Here is a 22622-nt window from a genome sequence, read left to right on the forward strand (position 1 = left end):
ACATGGAAGAACTGTACAAAAAAGATCTTCATGACCCAAATAATCATGATGATGTGATCACTAATCTAGAGCCAGATATCTTGGAATGTGAAGTCAAGTGGGCCTTAGAAAGCATCACTACAAACAAAGCTAGTGGAGGTGATGGAATTCCAGTTGAGCTCTTTCAAATCCTGAAAGATGATGCTGTGAAATTGCGGCACTCAATATGCCAGCAAATTTGGAAAACTCAGCAGTGGCTGCAGGACTGGAAAAGGTCAGTTTTCATTCCAATTTCAAAGAAAGGCAATGCCAAAGAATGCTCAAACTACCACACAATTGCACTCACCTCATATGCTAGTAAAGGAATGCTCAAAATTCTCCAAGCCAGGCTTCAGCAATACGTGAACCATGAACTCCCTGATGTTCAAGCTGGTTTTAGAAAAGGCAGAGGCACTAGAGATTAAATTGCCAACATCCGCTGGATCATGGAAAAAGCAAGAGAGTTCCAGAAAAAACATCTATTTCTGCTTTATTGACTATGCCAAAGCCTTTGACTGTGTGGATCAAAATAAACTGCGGAAAATTCCGAAAGAGATGGGAATACCAGACCACCTAATCTGCCTCTTGAGAAATCTGTATGCAGGCCAGCAAGCAACAGTTAGAACTGGACATGGAACAACAGACTGGTTCCAAATAGGAAAAGGAGTATGTCAAGGCTGTATATTGTCACCCTGCTTATTTAACTTCTATGCAGAGTACATCATGAGAAACACTGGACTGGAAGAAACACAAGCTGGAATCAAGATTTCTGGGAGGAATATCAATAACCTCAGCTATGCAGATGACACCACCCTTATGGCAGAAAGTGAAGAGGAGCTAAAAAACCTCTTGATGAAAGTGAAAGAGGAGAGTGAAAAAGTTGGGTTGAAGCTCACCATTCAGAAAACAAAGATCATGGCATCTGGTCCCATCACTTCGTGGGAAATAGATGGGGAAACAGAGGAAACAGTGTCAGACTTTATTTTTTGGGGCTCCAAAATCACTGCAGATGGTGACTGCAGCCATGAAATTAAAAGACGCTTACTCCTTGGAAGAAAAGTTATGACCAACCTAGATAGCATATTCAAAAGCAAAGACATTACTTTGCCAACTAAGGTCAGTCTAGTTAAGGCTATGGTTTCTCCTGTGGTCATGGATGGATGTGAGAGTTGGACTGTGAAGACGGCTGAGCGCTGAAGAATTGATGCTTTTGAACTGTGGTGCTGGAGAAGACTCTTGAGAGTCCCCTGGACTGCAAGGAGATCCAACCAGTCCATTCTGAAGGAGATCAACCCTGGGATTTCTTTGGAAGGAATGATGCTAAAGCTGAAGCTCCAGTACTTTGGACACCTCATGAGAAGAGTTGACTCATTGGAAAAGACTCTGATTCTGGGAGGGATTGGGGGCAGGAGGAGAAGGGGACAAATCAGGATGAGAAGGCTGGATGGCATCATGGACTCGATGGACGTCAGTCTGAGTGAACTCCGGGAGTTGGTGCTGCGATTCACGGGGTCACAAAGAGTGGAACACGACTGAACGACTGAACTGAACTGAACTGAGTAAGCTCCAAGCAGTGTATCAGGTGCATGGAATACAAAAATAAATTTAATATTTTTTTTCTGACATAGTATTTAATACAAAAATAAATTTCATATTTTTTTCTGACACAGTTGTGAAATATATATTATTATACAACAATCTATTTACTTGTTATTCACTTAACAAGGATTTATTAAGTATTGTTTATAATGCAAATAAGGGTCTTTGCCAGTGGCTCAGTGGTAAAGAATCTGCCTGAAATGTAGGAGCAACAGGAGACTTGGGTTTCATCCCTGGGTTGGAAAGATTCCCTGGAGTTGAGCACAGTAATCCACTCCAGTATTCTTTCCTAGAGAGTCACAAGGACAGAGAAGCCTGGCAGGCTATAGTCCATAGGGTTGCACAGTGTCAGACACGACTGGAGCAACTTAGCAGTGATGCACATATGACAAATAAACTGCATTTATACTAGTTGCAGAGCATCAAATTGAAGAGCCCTCTAACGTATCTGGAAAAAGGTTAGGGAAATGTCAAATGAATATGTCCATGCTGTGAAAGACACGTTCTGACCTAAGTTTCAAAGTTTTTGCAGGGATGTTTGAGAATGAGTCAGAGAGGAACTTAAGCAGAATTTTTAAATGGGAGAGGGATTGAGACTGGTCATTACATGGAAAACATGGGTGAAGGAAAGAGAATCACCAACAAGCATTCCCATCAGTAAATAATTCTGAAATAGAAAATAAGCATGTAGTATTGTCAGAGTTTATAATTTCAGAGCAAATTTTATGATCATGCATCCTTTGACACTCAAGAATACATGGGGTCAAAGTTTCAAATACAGAGCTAAATATGAAATAGGGGAAAATTCACATGGATGAAAACTGTAATTTTAGCAAGGAGGATGGATTTTTAGCAAGCAAATATTGTTTGAAGAAGCAAGATATATTTTAATATAGTGGCAAGTGAAAACTTCTCAAATGCCACACATGCAGCTTTGCATTGGGAAAGAAAGGGCTTGAATTATATGAAATTTCAAAAGGTACAAACTGTTTTCTAATATTATCTGAATTTCCACAGTCAGATGTAGCCTCCTTAAGGAACTGATGACAATATTAACATATCCATCTTTGTCTGGTATGATGTAGTAGGTAAAAATATTGTGAATGTCAAGATCATTAATAATAATTTTCCAGTTATTGGAAGGCAATAACAATTACACAATTCAGCTTTGCCAATATAGAAAATATGAAAAATTAAAAGAGATACAAGATCAATAGAAAAGTATACCCTATCAGATATTACTGCAGCCAACAATTACTAAGTGACAATAGATTCAGATAAAGGTCATTAAAATGATCAACTTCTATTTTCTGTCAGTGGAGGGAATAGTGGAATAAGTAACTAAAATAAACAATTTTTTAACAGCTTTGAAAGTGTTTATTTCATATTTGGCTACCTATGATTCATTGTGAAGGCATATAATAGGGAAAATGGTCAGCATAATTTGAAATGCTATTCAATGCTGTTTATTTAGTCTGTCTGTGTTTGAATAAGTTAACCAAAAACATATTAATACTGTGTTAAAAACTAGCATATTATTTGAAATTTTTTTATTTTATGGGGTATTGTAGTGATAGAGAAAAATGAATTTCAAATGTATGCCATACATTTAGAACAGTTAATTAATTAATTTCATGTCTTACCTTGTTCCACATTGGATTTGATGCAACAAGAAAATGCTTAATGATTGGCAAAAATGAGATAGAATAATTCAATTGTAATGATAAATTATGCATAAAATAATAGAATTAATTATGATAAAGATAATAATGGCTATTATTTACAGCCTTCCTTGTACTAAGCAACAGTTTAGTCTGCATGTATATGATCTCATTTAATTTTTATAGTAGCCCTGACTCTTGTGTATGCTATCTTCATTTTGCAGATGAAAAGACAGAGGCCTAGTGAGTATAAAAATCATGTTTCAAACTGAATAGCTTGGGAAAGCCTAATACAGAAATTAAACTGAAAATTTTTTCCCCATTACTCTATATGTACTGTCTAAAGAACACACATACTTAATTGTTAAGATGAACATAATTGTGGTAGCTATCTTTAATGGGGTCCATGGTGTTGCAAAGAGTCAGACATGACTGAGCGACTTTCACTTTCACAACTTCAAATTTAGACTCAATTTCTAACCTCTTAAAGGTTGTATACACTATTATTAAAATATTAATTGCAAAGTGATAATTTCAAAATATAGAAAAGCATCACAGAAGAATTAAAAAACATGAAAACTATGTCACTGGCATAGGTAAATTTTAATATATAATTGTCATTTTTCTAGATAATTTAAGAACTTTGAGATTTGGTACCAATATAATGCTTAGCTCTTTTTTTTTTTTTTTTTTGAGTTTAAATACTGTGACTTTATTTTAAACAAAAATATATAGGTATATTTTAGAAATAAAAATATTTTTTTTAAAAAATATTTTAGTTTTTTATTTTTTAAAATTTTAAAATCCTTAATTCTTAAAATCTTAAATAAATATAAATATGAACAACTTTTAAAGGAGAGAAGTTTAGATAGTGTGGTAAATTAGCTGGCTTTTAATGGTTAAAAATGTGTTTGCAAGTAAATGGTTAGCAGAGTGAAATAAAAAGCTTATCATAAATAGGATCAAATTCTGGTATCCTCAATTAAAATAAATAACTGCTTCTTCGGAATATATTACATTTTTAGCTTATTCAATAAAAATAGCACAATTTGCCAAAATTTTATATATATATACACAAACATAAGGTAAAATATGATATTATTTACAGTTTCCAAAAAACCTCTTTAGTTAGATGCATACTTAATTCTAAGTTTTTAAAGGTCAATTTCATATTGGAATGATTAGTGGTAATTCCATGACTAGAAAACTAAAGAGGTTTCTTTCAGGCCTTTTTTGCTATTGGTGAATTATCTGGCTTTGCTTCTTAAGATAGTGTGGATATTCTTCACTTATCTATTGAGGTAAGTCAAATAAATTATAAACTTATGAATGATCAGGTGTTTCTATATTGGGTCTAAGTTGAAAAACTTTATACACACATATATACACATATTTATATATATCTATATACATGCAGGACTTTCTCAGTGGCTCAGTGGTAAACAACCCACTTGCAATGCAGGAGATGCAGGTTTGATCCCTTTATCTTGGAAGATCGCCCAGGGGAGGGCTTGGCAACCGACTCCAGTCCATGGGGTTGCAAAGAGTCAGACATGACTGAAGCGACTTGGCATGGACACACACATGCATACAAAATGCATAGGCACGTGCATACATGTTTAATTCTAAACTTCTTGTTCACTTAGTTAAAACACTTAGTGCTTAAAATAAAGCCTTAATTTATCTTTCAAATTTGTTCACACCTATAATTTGTTGGCTTTCTTTGCCTGGAACCCTGGTAATTTGAGATATCCCCAAAATGAGAAGATGCACAATCCCTTTTGGGCCCATGGAATTAATTGATGAGATTTCCTGCTGCTCTAGCTCACCAATGTAGTAAACTGAGAATAGCATTAAAATAGGGATACATGGATAGGACACTAGTTTCATTATTTACATATGTCTTAAAGTTTGTTATTCAATCTTTGTGACACAGTTTTCTCCTCTTCTTAGCGTAGATATAAAACCTATATTTCAAATTTAACATACAGACTGTGTGTGTGTGTTTAGTCGCTCAGTCATGTCTTACGCCTTGTGACCCATGGATTGTAGCCGGCCAGGCTTCTATACACATGGGGATTCTCCAGGCAGAAATACTGGAGTGGGTTGCCATGCCCTCCTCTAAGGGATCTGATTCACCCAGGGATTGAACCCAGTTCTCCTGCATTGCAGGCAGATTCTTTATAGTGTGAGACACCAGGAAAGCCCAACATATAGACTAAATGAGCTACTGTTTATAAAGCATGGTGCTAGGTACAAAATGATGCTTCCGAGATTTTAATAAAAGTAGTAGTTGTAGTTAAATAACAGTTTGCCATGGAATTAGATCAAGGCAGATTCAAAAGTCAAACCACAGGTTTTGGGGGTCACAGCTTAGGATTACATCAACCTCTATTTCACCTGGTTTAAAGGCAAAAAGACTGGGTTAAACAAAGTTAGCTTTGAGCAGGAAGTAGGCAAGTATTGAAAGTATTAAAAGTCTAGACAGGTAGAAACTGGAGCAGAGGAGGTTAGTGACACTAATGAGCAGAAAATAGTGAGGTTGGCCCAAAATCTTGGAAAGAGAACATTTTACTCTAAGTTCTATTTTATACAATTTTCTTGTCATGAGCTCTTTCTGACACATAGGTATTCAGTATAACCAGAAGGATGTCAGAAAACTGAAAGCCAATTGTTAAACAATTGCAGGCAGACAAATGGGTCACTAGCAGATTCTTCTAATTTTGTCAAGAAGATAAAATATTCTAGCAATGATGGGAAGTATAAAAAGAGAAAATTAAATATTTTGGTGTCTGCTGAATTACAACCAAAAAAATGAACAATCAAACCAATTGTAAGACAATGAAAAGAACTGAAGAACTGACACATTTGGAAATACTCTCATTTAGAAAAAGCATAAACAAAACAAATAAACATAGACAGGTTGCAATGCATACAACACTTCAAGCCTTTTTGGAATCTATTGAATGAGTAGTTGAGTTCTACTTATAGGTTGCCTTTTTCAGAATTGAATCAGTTTCTGTTTAATATCTAAAACCATGAATGCTTAAAGGAAGCATTTTAAGAAAGTTTGAGTAGCAAAGATTTCCAAATACTTCCTTTCTCACATTGACTTTCCAGTAACTGACTTCATTGAGGACCAATTCTGATTATTCATTTTTCATTAGAATTGCCAATACCACCAAGTCTTCAATCCATAAATTAATGAATTCAATTAATCCATTATCCATAAGTTAATGGATTCACTCCATAAATTAATAAAGTTTTCAGATATGATTAGTCTGTTATCTCCATGCCTTTGCATATTCATTGTATTGAGACATCTGGTTTAGCTCCCCCAATTAACACATTTGTTTAGTAAGTCATGATATCTTCACTGGTAACTATGTTTTTAATGCTTTATATAACCAGGGTGTGCTTCCCTGCTGGCTCAGTGGTAAAGAATTTTCCTGCTATTACAGGACACATGGGTTCAATTCCTGGGTCAGGAAGATACCCTGGAGAAGGAAATGGCAACTCACTCCAGTATTTTTGCCTTGAAAATACTATAGACAAAGGAGCCTGGTGGGCTATAGTCCAAGGGATAGCAAAGAGTCAGGCATGACTTAGCACTAAACAGCAACAATAACAAAAACAGGGAAGCTGTTTCCTATGAATAACGTAGATCTCATAAGCTATTAGTCCTTTGTTTGAAACCTCCAACCTCAATGTATTATTCATCAATGCCATCTCATGGCATCAAGCCAAGAAAGTAACCATTATTCAAATCTAAGACCAGCTATCATGAAGTAAATCCATAAACAGTTTCAGTTCAATGATCTGCCTGAATATATGTGAATTTAGTCATTTTTGCATTAAAGTATACTTTATTATGTAGTAGAGTCTGTCATCTACTTTTATTTTTCATGTATAAGCTTTGTTTACTTCTTTAGCTTTGTTTACTTTTTCACATGAAGTTTTGAATACTTTCTATCAGCCTCTAGAAAAGAATTTTGAGGCGGGGTTTATAGAAATTATAATAAGTCATACATAAGCAATTGCAATTATTTAAATGTTTAAACTTTGAAACCTTTTCTAAATTGTACTTTCTCAAGTTTAGTTTCAATAAGAGGTCAACATATTTTCTTGAAGATGGCAGAAATGTAATATATGTTTGACCAACTTAGCATTTCAATCTTAAGTTCCTTCTGTAAACTTTTTGGATACTAGTCATATACCCATGTATCTAACTCAAACACTCTTTGTTGGGGCCAAAATAACAATAATCCTAAACATTTGTCAAGTTCAAACATGATACATCCATACTTCCTTTTATTAATTCCACACAAAACAATGGTTAGTTGTTGTAGGAAATTGGTTCTGAGCTTCCTTTGCCTTCATTTACTTAATTATATGAGCAGATTCTATGCTATTTTCAGTCGTTGGAACCAAGACTCTATAATAAAAATACTAAGAAAGAAAGCTTAATTTCTCTTTGATTTTTTGACTGTCTGATATTCAGTATTTGTGTGTGTCTCCTTTCCACCCAAACCTCAATAGAGTATAGCTGTGCAAATCACATTTACCCACCTAACTCCCACGTGCGTGTGTGTATATATATATATATGTTTTATATGTGTATCTATGTACACATATATAAAACCAACCAACAGGGCCTCTATAGCATCTAGAACTCAAATGTCACTGGCCATTTTCCTTTAAACCACCAAGGATTGGAAAATATTTACTTTTAAAATTTGCACTTGGATAAAATTTTCCTTAAGAATATCTTTTTACTACTTAGCAAATTGTCTTTGATATATTTTGTAATTCATCTTTGTTTTGGGAGTGAACATTAAAAAATATTGTTAAGAAATTTTTACAGAAAATATTCATTTACTTTTCACTTATTCCAAGTGTACTGTCTTTCCTAGGTACTGAGGCATAGAAATATATATTTTCCCCAATGTTATCAATTTGCCTCTGAGATTTTTTTAGTAAAGAATACTTGTAGACAAAGGGAAAACTATAGGAATGGAATAAAATTACTAAGACTTCCCACAATTGGGAAAAAAAGGACTCTTTTGTTTTTTTGACACTTGGCAGCAAAGTACATTGCGTTTCCTCTCTTAATTACTTTAGGATTCCTCACTATTTTTAAAAGTTATATTTATATGTGGATGTTCTCATTGATTATCCAATGATCAAATTTTAAGATAAATAGTAATAACTTTCTTACAAAACAGACTGCTTCTTTCAACCTGAATTTTTAAATTTTCTAAGGACATATTAGGTTAGGTTGTGGAATATGCAGATTCATTTCACAGAGGAGGTACTTATATGGAAATATTTATTCAACATTATGCAGATAATTGGTAGCACAGCCAAGGACAAATCCTGATTTGGAATGTTCTATGAGTGTTCTCACTTATTTATTTACCTATTTATATATTTTGGTGGTGAAGAAAGGTAGAACATTTATTATAGGTGCCAAACAAGGAATATGGCAGTTCATGCTCAAAAGACCTGAACACCAAGCTTTTTTTTTTTTTTTAAATTAAGATTTAAAACTTGAAAACAAACATAATCACTTTTTCACTTTAATTTCTATAGCAAATATCTCTTAAATATTTGATATATTCTGAACATTTTTTAGGCCAGAAAAACAAAAGACAGTGTGCTCACTCAGTTGTGTACGACCCTTTGTGACTTGTATGGACTATAGTCTGTCACATTCCTCTATCCGTGGAATTGTCCAGGCAAGAATACTGGAATGGGTTGTCATTTCCTCCTTCAGGGGATCTTCCTGACCCAGGGATCAAACCTGCATCTTTTGCATCTTCTGCACTGGCAGGCAGATTCTTTGCCACTGAGCCACCTCCTGGGAAGCCCAAAACAGAACTTCTTCCTATTCTAAATATATGATGTGGTGGAAAGTTTTGATATGTAAGAAAAGTTAATAACAATCAATACCTGAGTGATATCACTGCCACAGGAGGTCAAATGTACAGCTAGGGTATTTGTTTTGATTTTAAAGAAAGCATCATGGAAGAGATCAAGTTAAAACTATGCATAGAATGATGATCATAATCTGGATAGGCAGAGCAGAGAATATATTCCAGAAAATGTAATGAAGAGGGTATATTATAATTATATGTGTTTAGAGAAAGAATAGAAACTTGATCCAGGAATATTACTGAGAGTCAATCACTATAGAGTTTCACTGGGGTCAAATTTTGGAGAATATAAAATGTCAGATTAGAGGTTTTGTATAATTGAGAGGTTCAACAAGCAATTGGGAGCCATGTAAATAGTATATGAGCAAAGTTGTGGCACAAAAAATTGTTGTTATATTTATGCTTTTGATAATGAATATTGCAACAAGGAGTGACAGCAGGTGTTACAGTATGAAAACCTGAGCTATACTATTTTTAACATAATTATGTTGTTATTTTTGGTTTTTGGTTGGGTGTGGGGTATGGAAGGACAACACTCTGAAGCAGTCAATTAGAAACAATTACAATACTTCAGGACCATTGATATGAAGGATGTGAATATAAGATAATCATCAGTTCAGAGGACTGCCATGAAAGAGTACCTCATGGTTGAAACAGATTTCAGACAGAGCAAGAAAGAAGAGAGAAATTTCAAAGAAGTTAAGGAATTTTCCATTATGGTAAACATAATACTTTTTCTGTAATGGGACCATGTATTCCAGAAGTATGGGGGGAGGGGAGTTTAGGAAAGAAGAAGAGGTAGAAAATGGCTCATATTATAGCAGGGGTTTCCAACCTCTGGGATCTAATGCCAGATGATCTGAGGTGTGGCTGATATAATAATAATAGTAATAAAGTGCACAATAAATGTACTGCACTTGAATCACCTTGAAACCGTCCTCCACTCCTCAGTCCAGGGAAAAATTGTCTCTCACAAAACTGGTCCCTGGTGCCAAAAAGGTTAGGGATCACTGTATCAGAGGGAATAGAATGCCATGTTGTCAAAGAATAGCAAAAGATGCTACTCATTTTGCATTGTTTTATGAGGCCAGCATAACCAACCCTAAAACATGCTATAAGAAAAGAAATATGTTATAAGAAACAAATTGAAAATTATTCTTTCTCAAATAATTAAGATACAAACAAACTTAACGAAGATATTATCAAATCAAACATATTAAATCTTTTTAGAGTATTATATAGCATGACATGGTGGTCATTCACATTAAATAAATCAATAGAATCATCACATTAACAGGATAAAGAGGAAAAATATAAGTATATTATTAGATGCAGAGAGAAACATTTGACAAAATTCATGACCTATTTATCACAAAAATCTAAGCAAACTAGAAATAGAAAAAGATGTTATTCTTATACAAAATAATTGTAAAAAATGGCATACTTCACATATTGTGAAATGAAAAAAATAAGTTAGGAATAAGGACATTTCTGTCTGTTACTTCCATGTAACATTTTACTAAAGGTAATTGCAATAAGGAACACTGTCACGAAATAAAGAAATGGAAATGAGTTAACCAAGACAATATGATTGGGTAAGTATAAAATCCAAAATAATATACAAAGGAATATTCAGACAAATAAAATTCAGCAAGTTTGTGACAAGCTGAATCAATAGTTCAAAAATTATATTACAATAAATTCACAAGGAACCATTGGAAATAAAATTTAGACTATCCCATTTATGATAACATTTTTTAAAGGTCAGATACCTTGCCATAAACTTAATGAGAAGGTTGCTGAAGGATATTAAAGAAGACAAATAAATGAATAAATATAACATTTGGAAAAAAATACTGTTAGGATGGAAATTTTCTGCAAACTTTTCTATTTTGAGGCAGAAAATTGACAAGCTGAATTCAAAATTTTATATGAAAATGCAAAGAAACTGGAAGAGCCAAAACAATCCTAAAGAGGAATAAAATTTTATAAGAGTAATAGCACCATATTTCAGAACTTATTATAAATTTGTAGTAATAAAAAAGACTATTGGTATAAAGAAAGGCTAATAGATCCATGGCAGACTAGAGAGGTCAGAAAAATATTTACACACAAGAAGCAACTAGATTGATATTACATGTTCTCTGAAATTCTGTGGGGAATGAACTATCCTTTAACACATGGTGCTAAAGCATCATACTGCAAAATCATTTTATTACACTTAAAAAGGTAAAGCAAAACACAAAAAATTAGAAAAGCAAAGCAAAGCAAAAAATTAGAAAAATATCTTCATGACCTTGTGGTACGCAGCTATTTCTTAGATAAGATATAAACCAATAGTCCTATGGAAAATGCTTATTTTATTAATATTAAAAGCCTCTATTCACTGAAATGTTCCATTAAAATTATTTTATTAAAATAATTAAAAAGTGAGCCATAAATGAGAAGACAATGCAAATATCTGCAAAATACTTTCTCCACCAAAATGAAAAAAGTCTTAACAAGTCAATGAAAATTATTAATAACCATGTTTTAAAGAATATAACTTACTAAATATTTCATAAATAAAATGTTTAATAACCATATAAGTAGATGCTTACCACTGTCAATCACCAGATGCAAGTTACAAGCATAATGAGGAGTTCCATGTCCTGCAGGACAGCAGAAAGAGGTCTACAGATCCACTCTCCAGTGAAGATTATGAATTATTTTAAAAACTCCTCCTAAGTAATCACCTCCCCCATAAACACATAATCCTTTACATCCTTTTTAAAGACATATGATTGAACCGGAGAAGTGGATATAGAGAAGAAAAGAGAGGTATGCATTATATGATCTGCCTTTGCAATTTGAAAGCAGTGGAAAGTTGAATGTAGCAGAATGTTCATTCTTCCATTGTCTTAACTGCCATTTCATTATCTGTAGTTTTCATCAGTTGTACTTTGACACTTGTGTCTTACATTTCCACGTATATTTTAAGATGCTTCTTATAAACTGAAAACAGTTGCATGTGATAAAAATTTACTTTCCCTTTAAACTTCCCTCACTGCATTCTTGATGGCTTGTTTAGTGCTAAGGGGAATACATTTGTTCTATATTGCTGTGTGATAAATTACTCCCAAACTCTCCAGCTTAAAACAACGTGCATTTATTATCTAGATTTTTCTCTTGGTCAGAAGTCCTGTTATGGCTTACCTGAGTCCTCTGCTTGAGAGTTTCTCATAAAGCTGTACTCAAGATGTTGATTAGGGTCTTTGACATCTCAAGGTTCAATTTAAAAAGTATCCATTTCAGGTTCATTCAGTGGCTGTTTGTAGAAGTCAGTATCTCATGAACTACTAAATTAATGGCATCATTTAGGTCCTTATTAGTTGTTGGCCAGAGGCTACCCTTAGTATCTTGACATATCATCTTCTGCAAAGTGACAGCTTCATCAAAGTCAGCAAAAGGATCTGTTAGCAAGATGGAAGCCTTCTGTAGCCAAATCTCAGAATTGGAATATTGCACTGGTTTGGGTCACCATCCGGACAATAACAGAGGTATTCTATTGCCAGTACCCAATGGGAGCAGAGGACAGCCACTCTGGCATGCAAAACATCCCCTGGGAAACATCCTAACTCTTTCTGAGGTTGTAGTTGATGAGAAATGGATACCAGTTCTGGTTAGTACTGATATTCCAATTTGTTTTGTCTTTACTGCCTTTCTTTATTTCCATCATTTCTTCCTGGCAGTCTGTCATATTAACCTATGCTGACTTCAAGTTCACCATCACTCACCTTCCATGAATGTCTCCATCCGCTTCAACAATTATGTTGTGTCTAAATCCTGTAATAAATGCCTTGCTCATGACACGTATTCCAGTTTTTCTTCCTTGATCATACACTGGATAGAAGAAAGAAAGGACAAAAAGAGGGCGGTCGGAGAGAAGGAGAAGGAAAGAAGGAAAGGAAAAAGAAAAATTCCAGTTACTAAGTATTAAAAATGATTGTCAGTGGTAAACATTGCAACACATTTGTTGAAACATCTGCTATCTCAGACAATCTGAATTAAATTTTTCTGGACTATCAAATTTAATTATAAAAAAATTTACTTGTGTACTCATTATAACATGCTATAATGTTTTACCAGCAGTGACACATTTAAAACTTAAAGCATACCTATGAGATGTGTACTACTATCACCTCTATTTCATAGATAAGCAAACTGTAGAGCAGAGCAGTTATGTAAATTTCACAGAACTGATATTTGAAAGGTCTCAAATTCAAACCCTAACTGTGGTTCTAGAGCTCACACCTTTACACATGATCTTGGCCAAGATGCCAAGAAGCAAGAGAAAACTCATGCCTGTTTCTCCATTTCTATCATCAATACCACAACATTGCAAATGACATAATCAAGATTCAAAACTAAAGTAACACTCCAAAGAACAAACTGAAAGTAAGGGATGAGCTGGGATTCAATCTGGGTTTTTCTGACACCAAAATTTATAATTTTGATGAATATTGGAAAATATATGACAATTTCATAAATATCTCTCTAAATGTATGTGATTTGGCTACAGCTATATTTATAATTTCATCATAATTTAATAGGCAGAATATTGTCATTCAAAAATGTATTAAAAATAATGGAGTTGATACTCAATACCATTTAGAAAAAGAACTCTAAGCCTGAGGAAAGTTAGGAAATATCTGGATATAAAATTTTTAAAAATAGTTAAAACACAGAAGAACTATAGATTTAATAAACACCCTGAAAAGTTATTGCTTTGAAAAGACCAAAACAATGGATTAGCATGTGTAGGCTTATCAGGAAAAAATTCAACAAACTAATAAATAATATTAAAATGATAGAGGAGATATAAAGAAGACTTTCAAAAATCTTTAGAAAATACACAACATTCTGTAAATAGCAATTCTCAATGAAGTGAAAATTTAATGGGAAAATGTAAGAAATGTAAAAGAGAGCAGTATAAATAAAAATAATGAATTTTCAAAAAAAATAAAATTCTAATGCTGATATTGGAGAAAAAAATGTGTCATCTGGGTATCAGACAATATAGCAGATATTTAAATGTTAGTACACTTTATATCATGCTACTTAAGAAGGGGTTATTATTTTTATCCTAAATATTGTCTATGAAACCTTATAATTCTTAAGCTCTCATTGTGAAAGGAAGTACAGAACATTAGAATCAGCATGTACAGAATATTAGAATGCAGATTCTGCATTCTTGCCTCCATGAACTTCAACAATTATCAGTCTCAACTGACCTCAGGTCATCTTCTGTGAAATAAAAGTTAGGCCACATTAAATTTAAGATCCATTATAGCTATATAATTATGTAGAACATCAGCTTTTTCTTTTGTAGGATAATTTAAACTTTATTGATAACAAGATATGTTCCTTTCAGGTAAGATATAATTTCAACATTATTCTTTACATGGAAAGGAGGTTGTTTTTTTTTTATTTTATAGATAATGCTTCTTAATACACTCAATTAAATCTTTTAAAAACATGAAGGAAATAGAAGGAAAAAAATCACAGTAATATTTTAAGACAAATGTTGAAATATTCAGATTGTCCCTGTCTCTCCAAATTACTGTTTTGGCTCTGGTATAAAACATATAGTTTGATTAATTGTCAGAAAAATTATAGTATACCCTAGTTTTTCAGAACCACTATCCTTTGTGCCTAAGATCATGTGAGAAGTTAGGGCCACTAAAGCATAGTAAGGAGGCAAGTGCTGTTGTCTTTGTTCATCCAAAACTCTTAAATTTGATCTACATTTTTCAGTGAAATAATTCCTGGAAATGAATTGAATAGATCTCATAGAATCATTTTACTGAATAGCATCTTATCAGTAATTTGCCTTGCCTTTGGCAGGAATGGAAGGTACACAAAGAGGAAGATATGTATTAGGGGTCACCCTATTATACTCAAGGTTTGATCAAAGGTTGGGTTTTTTGACCACTTAAACTCACCTGGTTTTTAGGATGGTTAACCGTCAACAGCTGCCAACATATGTTATATCACTTGTTACAGTTATTTTTCTTTATTAAACATGGGTGGTGCTACTAAGTCGCTTCAGTCATGTCCGACTCTGTGCGACCCCATAGACGGAAGCCCAACAGGCTCCCTGGTCCCTGTGTGATAGGACAAAATAAATGTAGAAGAAATGATGGAGTTGGAAAGTCGACATTTTGTAACAATTATGGTAACAAAGAATCATGAATGGATGTTAAAGCTGTAGATAAATATTTAATGAGAATCTGGATGTTTACACATCAAAATACCTCCCAATGAAAAATGTGTGTGTGTGTGTGTATGTGTGTATATGTTTGTATGTGCCTGTGTGTTGACAGAAACAGCAAGCAATATGCCACAATATTAACAACCGAAGAGTCATGGTAAGTAGGAGTGATCTGTGCTGTTCTTGCATATTTACTAAAAGTTTACGTTACTTCAAGATAAACAAAAATTAACAAAACCACTCAATTGAAATAGTAATACACCTTTTATAAGAAATGACATCTTCCAAAATATACAAATGAAATTATTAAATTGTCTTTTACTGTTTCCCTCTATTCTTCTTCTACTGAACTAGTAAATTTAAGCAGAAAAAGTTGCAACATTCCACCCTTGACTACATGCCCATGCAAATCTATACTGTGGTGTTTACATGAATATACATGTATAAGATTTTTGTTTGTTTTCACAAATAATTTTTTCTTTGAATTCTCCAATTTGCCTCAATTCTTGTACATCAAAAATATTTGTCTAGTTTTAATACATATAGAAATAGCTATAGGTATATGTTTTGTTAGTTGCTCAATATCCTGTAGTATGAAATTTTCCACTCTTTGCTCAATCATTTCTCTGTTGTTTTTTTTTTTGACACTTAAATTGCTATTCTTTTCTAAAATTAGATATCTTTGTGTATAAATATGTCCTGCAGTGGTTACGTGGTGCAGGAGTGGTGACTGCATGGCTCAGGGGCAGCTGAGAGGAAATACCCCAGGACCAAAGTCCGGAGTAGTGGCCGTGAGGAGATACCACATGTCCAAGGTAAGGGGCAGAGGCTGTGCATTGCTGGAGCAGGCGTAGAGAGATACCCCATGTCCAAGGTACAAGAAACCCAAGTAAGATGGTAGGTGCAGAAAGAGGGCATCAGAGGGCAGACAGACTGAAACCACAACCACAGAAAACTAGCAAATCTGATCACATGGCCCACAGCCTTACCTAATTCAATGAAAATAAACCATGCCATGTGAGGCCAACCAAGACAAACGGGTCATGGTGGAGAGGTCTGACAGAATGTGCTCCACTGGAGAAGGGAATGGCAAACCGCATCATTATTCTTGCCTTGAGAAACCTATGAACAGTATGAAAAGGCAAAAAGATAGGACACTGAAAGATGAACTACCCAGGTTGGTAGGTGCCCAAATTGCTACTGGAGATCGGTGGAGAAAATAACTCCAGAAAGAATCAAGGGATGGAGCCGAAGCAAAATCAATAGCCAGTTGTGGATGTGACTGGTGATAGAAGCAAGGTCCAATGCTATAAAGAACAATATTGCATAGAACCTGGAATGTTAGGCCCTTGAATCAAGGCAACTTGGAAGTGGTCAAACAAGAGGTGGCAAGAGTGAACAATGACATTCTAGGAATCAGCGAACTAAAATGGACTGGATTGGGTGAATTTAACTGAGATGATCATTATATGTATTACTGTGAGCAAGAATCCCTTAGAAGAAATGGAGTAGCCATCATGGTCAACAAAAGAGTCTGATATGCAATCCTTGGATGTAATCGCAAAATGACAGAATGAACTCTGCTCATTTCAAGGCAAACCATTCAATATCATGGTAATTCAAGTCTATGTCCCAACCAGTAATGCTGAAGAAGCTGAAGTTGAATGGTTCTATGAAGACCAACAAGACTTTTTAGAGCTAACACCCCAAAAAGATGTCCATTTCATTACAGGATGTAGGGAGCCGTGTTAGGCATTACTGACAAAATGAAGGCACGACCCCAACCCCCTCTCCTCACCTTGCAGGCATGATCCCTAGATGAAGGAGTTAGGCCTTGTGATTCTGAGTTGTTCTCTCCTTTCTTCGGTTGAGTTGGCTGGAAAGAATGTTAAGGTGCTTGAGCGAAGCATGAGAAAGTATAAAGCCTTCTACAGTTTTGCCCAGAAAATAATCTATAAAATAACCCATTGACACTTGCTCAAGGATCTTTACAAAGAATGTACCAGGATGAGCACCTAGGCTGCAGCTTGAGGCCGTGAGAAGGATTATTATCTGAGACCTGTTTGTGAGGGGAATGTTTATGGAAAAAGAAGTTTGCTGAGTTTAGGGTTTAAGACTAATTAAGAATAGCTAGCAGCCTTTTTCAGAGAAGGCAATGGCACCCCACTCCAGTACTCTTGCCTGGAAAATCAATGGACGGAGGAGCCTGGTAGGCTGCAGTCCATGGGGTCGCTAAGAGTTGGATACGACTGAATGACTTCACTTTCACTTTTTACATTCATGCATTGGAGAAGGAAATGGCAACCCACTCCAGTGTTCTTGCCTGGAGAATCCCAGGGATGGGGAAGCCTGGTGGGCTGCCATCTATGGAGTCCCACAGAGTCGGACATGACTGAAGCTATTTAGCAGTGGCAGCAGAAGCCTTTTTAGGAGATGATGATCTTGAGAACCCCATGAACAGTATGAAAAGGCAAAATGGTAGGATACTGAAAGAGGTACTCCCCAGGTCAGTAGGTACCCAATATGCTACTGGAGGTCAGTGGAGAAATAACTCCAGAAAGAATGAAGGGATGGAGCCAAAGCAAAAACAATACCCAGCTGTGGTTATGACTGGTGATAGAAGCAAGGTCCGATTCTGTAAAGAGCAATATTGCATAAGAACTTGGATGTCAGGTCCATGAATCAAGGCAAATTGGAAGTGGTCAAACAGGAGATGGCAAGAGTGAACGTCGACATTCTAGGAATCAGCGAACTAAAATGAACTGGAATGGGTGAATTTAACTCAGATGACCATTATATCTACTACTGCGGGCAGGAATCCCTCAGAAGAAATGGAATAGCCACCATGGTCAACAAGAGTCCGAAATGCAGTACTTGGATGCAATCTCAAAAACAGCAGAATGATCTCTGTTCGTTCCCAAGGCAAACAATTCAATATCAGAGTAATCCAAGTCTATGTCCCAACCAGTAATGCTGAAGAAGCTGAAGTTGAACTGTTCCATGAAGAACTACAAGACCTTTTAGAACTAACTTTCCAAACAGATGTCTTTTTCATTATAGAGGACTGGAATGCAAAAGAAGGCAGTCAAGAAACACCTGGAGTAACAGGCAAATTTGGCCTTGGAATGCGGAATGAAGCAGGGCAAAGACTAATAGAGCTTTGCCAAGAAAATGCACTGGTCATAGCAAACACCATCTTCCAACAACACAAGACAAGACTCTAAACATGGACATCACCAGATGGTCAACACCGAAATCAGATTGATTATATTCTCTGCAGAAAAAGATGGAGAAGCTCTACACAGTTAACAAAAACAAGACCAGGAGCTGACTGTGGCTCAGATCATGAACTCCTTATTACCGAATTCAGACTCAAATTGAAGAAAGCAGGGAAAACCGCTAGACCATTCAGGTATGACCTCAATCAAATCCCTTATGATTATACAGTGGAAGTGAGAAATAGAGTTAAGGGATTAGATCTGATAGATAGAGTGCCTGATGAACTATAGAATGAGGTTCGTGACATTGTACAGGAGACAGGGATCAAGACCATCCCCATGGAAAAGAAATGCAAAAAAGCAAAATGGCTGTGTGGGGAAGCCTTACAAATAGCTATGAAAAGAAGAGAAGAGAAAAGCCAAGGAGAAAAGGAACGATATAAGCATCTGAAGGCAGAGTTCCAAAGAATAGCAAGAAGAGATAAGAAAGCCTTCTTCAGTGATCAATGCAAACAAATAGAGGAAAACAAAAGAATGGGAAAGACTAGAGATCTCTTCAAGAAAATTAGAGATACTAAGGGAACATTTCATGCAAAGCTGGGCTCGATAAAGGACAGAAATGGTCTGGACCTAACAGAAGCAGAAGATATTAAGAAGAGATGGCAAGAATACACGGAAGAACTGTACAAAAAAGATCTTCACAAGCGGGATAATCATGATGATATGATCACTCATCTAGAGCCAGACGTTCTGGAATGTGAAGTCAAGTGGGCCTTAAAAAGCATCACTATGAACAAAACTAGTGGAGGTGATGGAATTCCAGTTGAGCTATTTCAAATCCTGAAAGATGATGCTGTGAAGTGCTGCACACAATATGCCAGCAAATTTGGAAAACTTAGCAGTGGCCGCAGAACTGGAAAAGGTCAGTTTTTATTCCAATTCCGAAGAAAGGCAATGCCAGAGAATGCTCAAACTACCGCACAATTGCACTCATCTCACATGCTACTAAAGTAATGCCCAAAATTCTCCAAGCCAGGCTTCAGCAATACGTGAACCGTGAACTTCCAGATGTTCAAACTGGTTTTAGAAAAGGCAGAGGAACCAGAGATCAAATTGCCAACATCCGCTGGATCATGGAAAAAGCAAGAGAGTTCCAGAAAAACATCTATTTCTGCTTTATTGACTATGCCAAAGACTTTGACTGTGGGGATCACAATAAACTGTGGAAAATTCTGAGAGAGATGGGAATACCAGACCACCTGACCTGCCTCTTGAGAAATCTGTATGCAGGCCAGCAAGCAACAATTAGCACTGGACATGGAAAAACAGACTGGTTCCAAATAGGAAAAGGAGTACGTCAATGCTGTATATTGTCACCCTGCTTATTTAACTTCTATGCAGAGTACATCATGAGAAACGCTGGACTGAAAGAAACACAAGCTGGAATCAAGATTGCCAGGAGAAATATCAATAACCTCAGATATGCAGATGACACCACCCTTATGATAGAAAGTGAAGGGGAACCTAAAAGCCTCTTGATGAAAGTAAAGAGGAGAATGAAAAAGTTGGCTTAAAGCTCAACATTCAGAAAACGAAGATCATGGCATCCGGTCCCATCACTTCATGGGAAATAGATGGGAAATAGTGGAAACAGTGTCAGACTTCATTTTGTGGGGCTCCAAAATCATTGCAGATGGTGATTGCAGCCATGAAATTAAAAGACGCTTACTCCTTGGAAGAAAAGTGATGAGCAACTAGATAGCATATTCAAAAGCAGAGACATTACTTTGCCGAGTAAGGTCTGTCTAGGCAAGGCTATGGTTTTCCCAGTAGTCATGTATGGATGTGAGAGTTGGACTGTGAAGAAGGCTGAGCACCGAAGAATTGATGCTTTTGAACTGTGGTGTTGGAGAAGACTCTTGAGAGTCCCTTGGACTGCAAGGAGATCCAACCAGTCCATTCTGAAGGAGATCTGCCCTGGGATTTCTTTGGAAGGAATGATGCTAAAGCTGAAGCTCCAGTACTTTGGCCACCTCATGCGAAGAGTTGACTCATTGGAAAAGACTCTGATGCTGGGAGGGATTGGGGGCAGGAGGAGAAGGGGACAACAGAGGATGAGATGGATGGATGGCATCACTGACTCGATGGATGAGAGTCTGAGTGAACTCCGGGAGTTGGTGCTGGACAGGGAGGCCTGGCGTGCTGCGATTCATGGGGTCACAAAGAGTCGGACATGACTGAGCCACTGAACTGAACTGAACTGAACTGATCTTATGATGCTAGGGGCAAAGAGGATTTAGAAAGATAATAAATAAACTGAGGAATCTAGCATGAGTTACCATGTAATCACAAGTTAAGTACCGTAAATCTGAGAGGAGGAAACTGAAAACGTCAAACCTCTGACCTAATGCTTTTGTCAAAATATAAAAGAGAACCTGAAGCTTGAAATAAACATGTAGTCCTGTACTATGAGTCAGAGACTACATCACAGTCTGCCAATGTAGCTCCATACTAAGAGTCAGACATCATTATCACTGATACCGTCCATCTCTTCAGGTTGAATCCCTGGCTGCTGGAGCTGGACTCTGGCAAAGGTGACTAGAATGCAAAAGTAGAAAGTTAAGAAACACCTGGAGTAACAGGCAAATTTGGCCTTGGAATATGGAATGAAGCAGGGCAAAGGCTAATAGAATTTTGCAAGAGAACACACTGGTCATAGCAAACACCCACTTCCAAAAACACAAGAAAAGACTTTACACATGGATGTCACCAGATGGTCAACACCGAAATCAGATTGATTATATTCTTTGCAGCCAAAGATGGAGCTGCTCTATACAGTCAGCAAAAACAAGACCAGCTAACTATGGCTCTGATCATGAACTCCTTATTGCCAAATTCAGACTTAAAGAAAGTACGGAAAACCACTAGACCATTCAGATATGACCTAATATCCCTTATGATTATACAATGGAAGTGAGAAAAATTTAAGGGATGAGATCTGATAGAAACAGTGCCTGATGAACTATGGACAGAGGTTCATGACGTTCTGCAGGAGACAGGGATAAAGACCATCTCCAAGAAAAAGAAGTGCAAAAAAGCAAAGTGGCAGTCTGAGGAGGCCTTACAAATAGCTGAGAAAAGAAGATAAGAGAAAAGCAAAGGATAAAAGGAAAGATATACCCATCTGAATGCAGAGTTCCAAAGAATACCATGGAGAGATAAAAAAGCCTTCCTCAGGGATCAGTGCAAAGAAATAGAGGAAAACAATAGAATGTAAAACAGTAGAGATCTCTTCAAGAAAATTAGAGATACCAAGGGAACATTTCATGCAAAGATGGGATTGACAGAGGACAGAAATGGTATTCAGTTCAGTTCAGATCAGTCGTTCAGTCCTATTTGACTCTTTGTGACCCCATGATTCTCAGCAAGCCAGGCCTGTCTGTCCATCACCAACTCCCGGAGTTCACTCAGATTCACCTCCATCGAGTCAGTGATGCCATCCAGCCATCTCATCCTCTGTCATCCCCTTCTTCTCCTGCCCCTAATCCCTCCCAGAATCAAAGTCTTTTCCAATGACTCAACTCTTCTCATGAGGTGTCCAAAGTACTGGAGCTTCAGCTTTAGCATCATTCCTTCCAAAGAAATCCCAGGGCAGATCTCCTTCAGAATGGACTCGTTGGATCTCCTTGCAGTCCAAGGGACTCTCAAGAGTCTTCTCCAACACCACAGTTCAAAAGCATCAATTCTTCAGCGCTCAGCCTTCTTCACAGTCCAACTCTTACATCCATACATGACTACTGGGAAAACCATAGCCTTGCCTAGACGGACCTTACTGGGCAAAGTAATGTCTCTGCTTTTGAATATGCTATCTAGGTTGATCATCACTTTTCTTCCAAGGAGTAAGCGTCTTTTAATTTCATGGCTGCAATCACCATCT

Source organism: Ovis aries, chromosome 2 (assembly GCF_016772045.2).
Source record: "Ovis aries strain OAR_USU_Benz2616 breed Rambouillet chromosome 2, ARS-UI_Ramb_v3.0, whole genome shotgun sequence".
Lineage (NCBI taxonomy): Eukaryota > Metazoa > Chordata > Mammalia > Artiodactyla > Bovidae > Ovis > Ovis aries.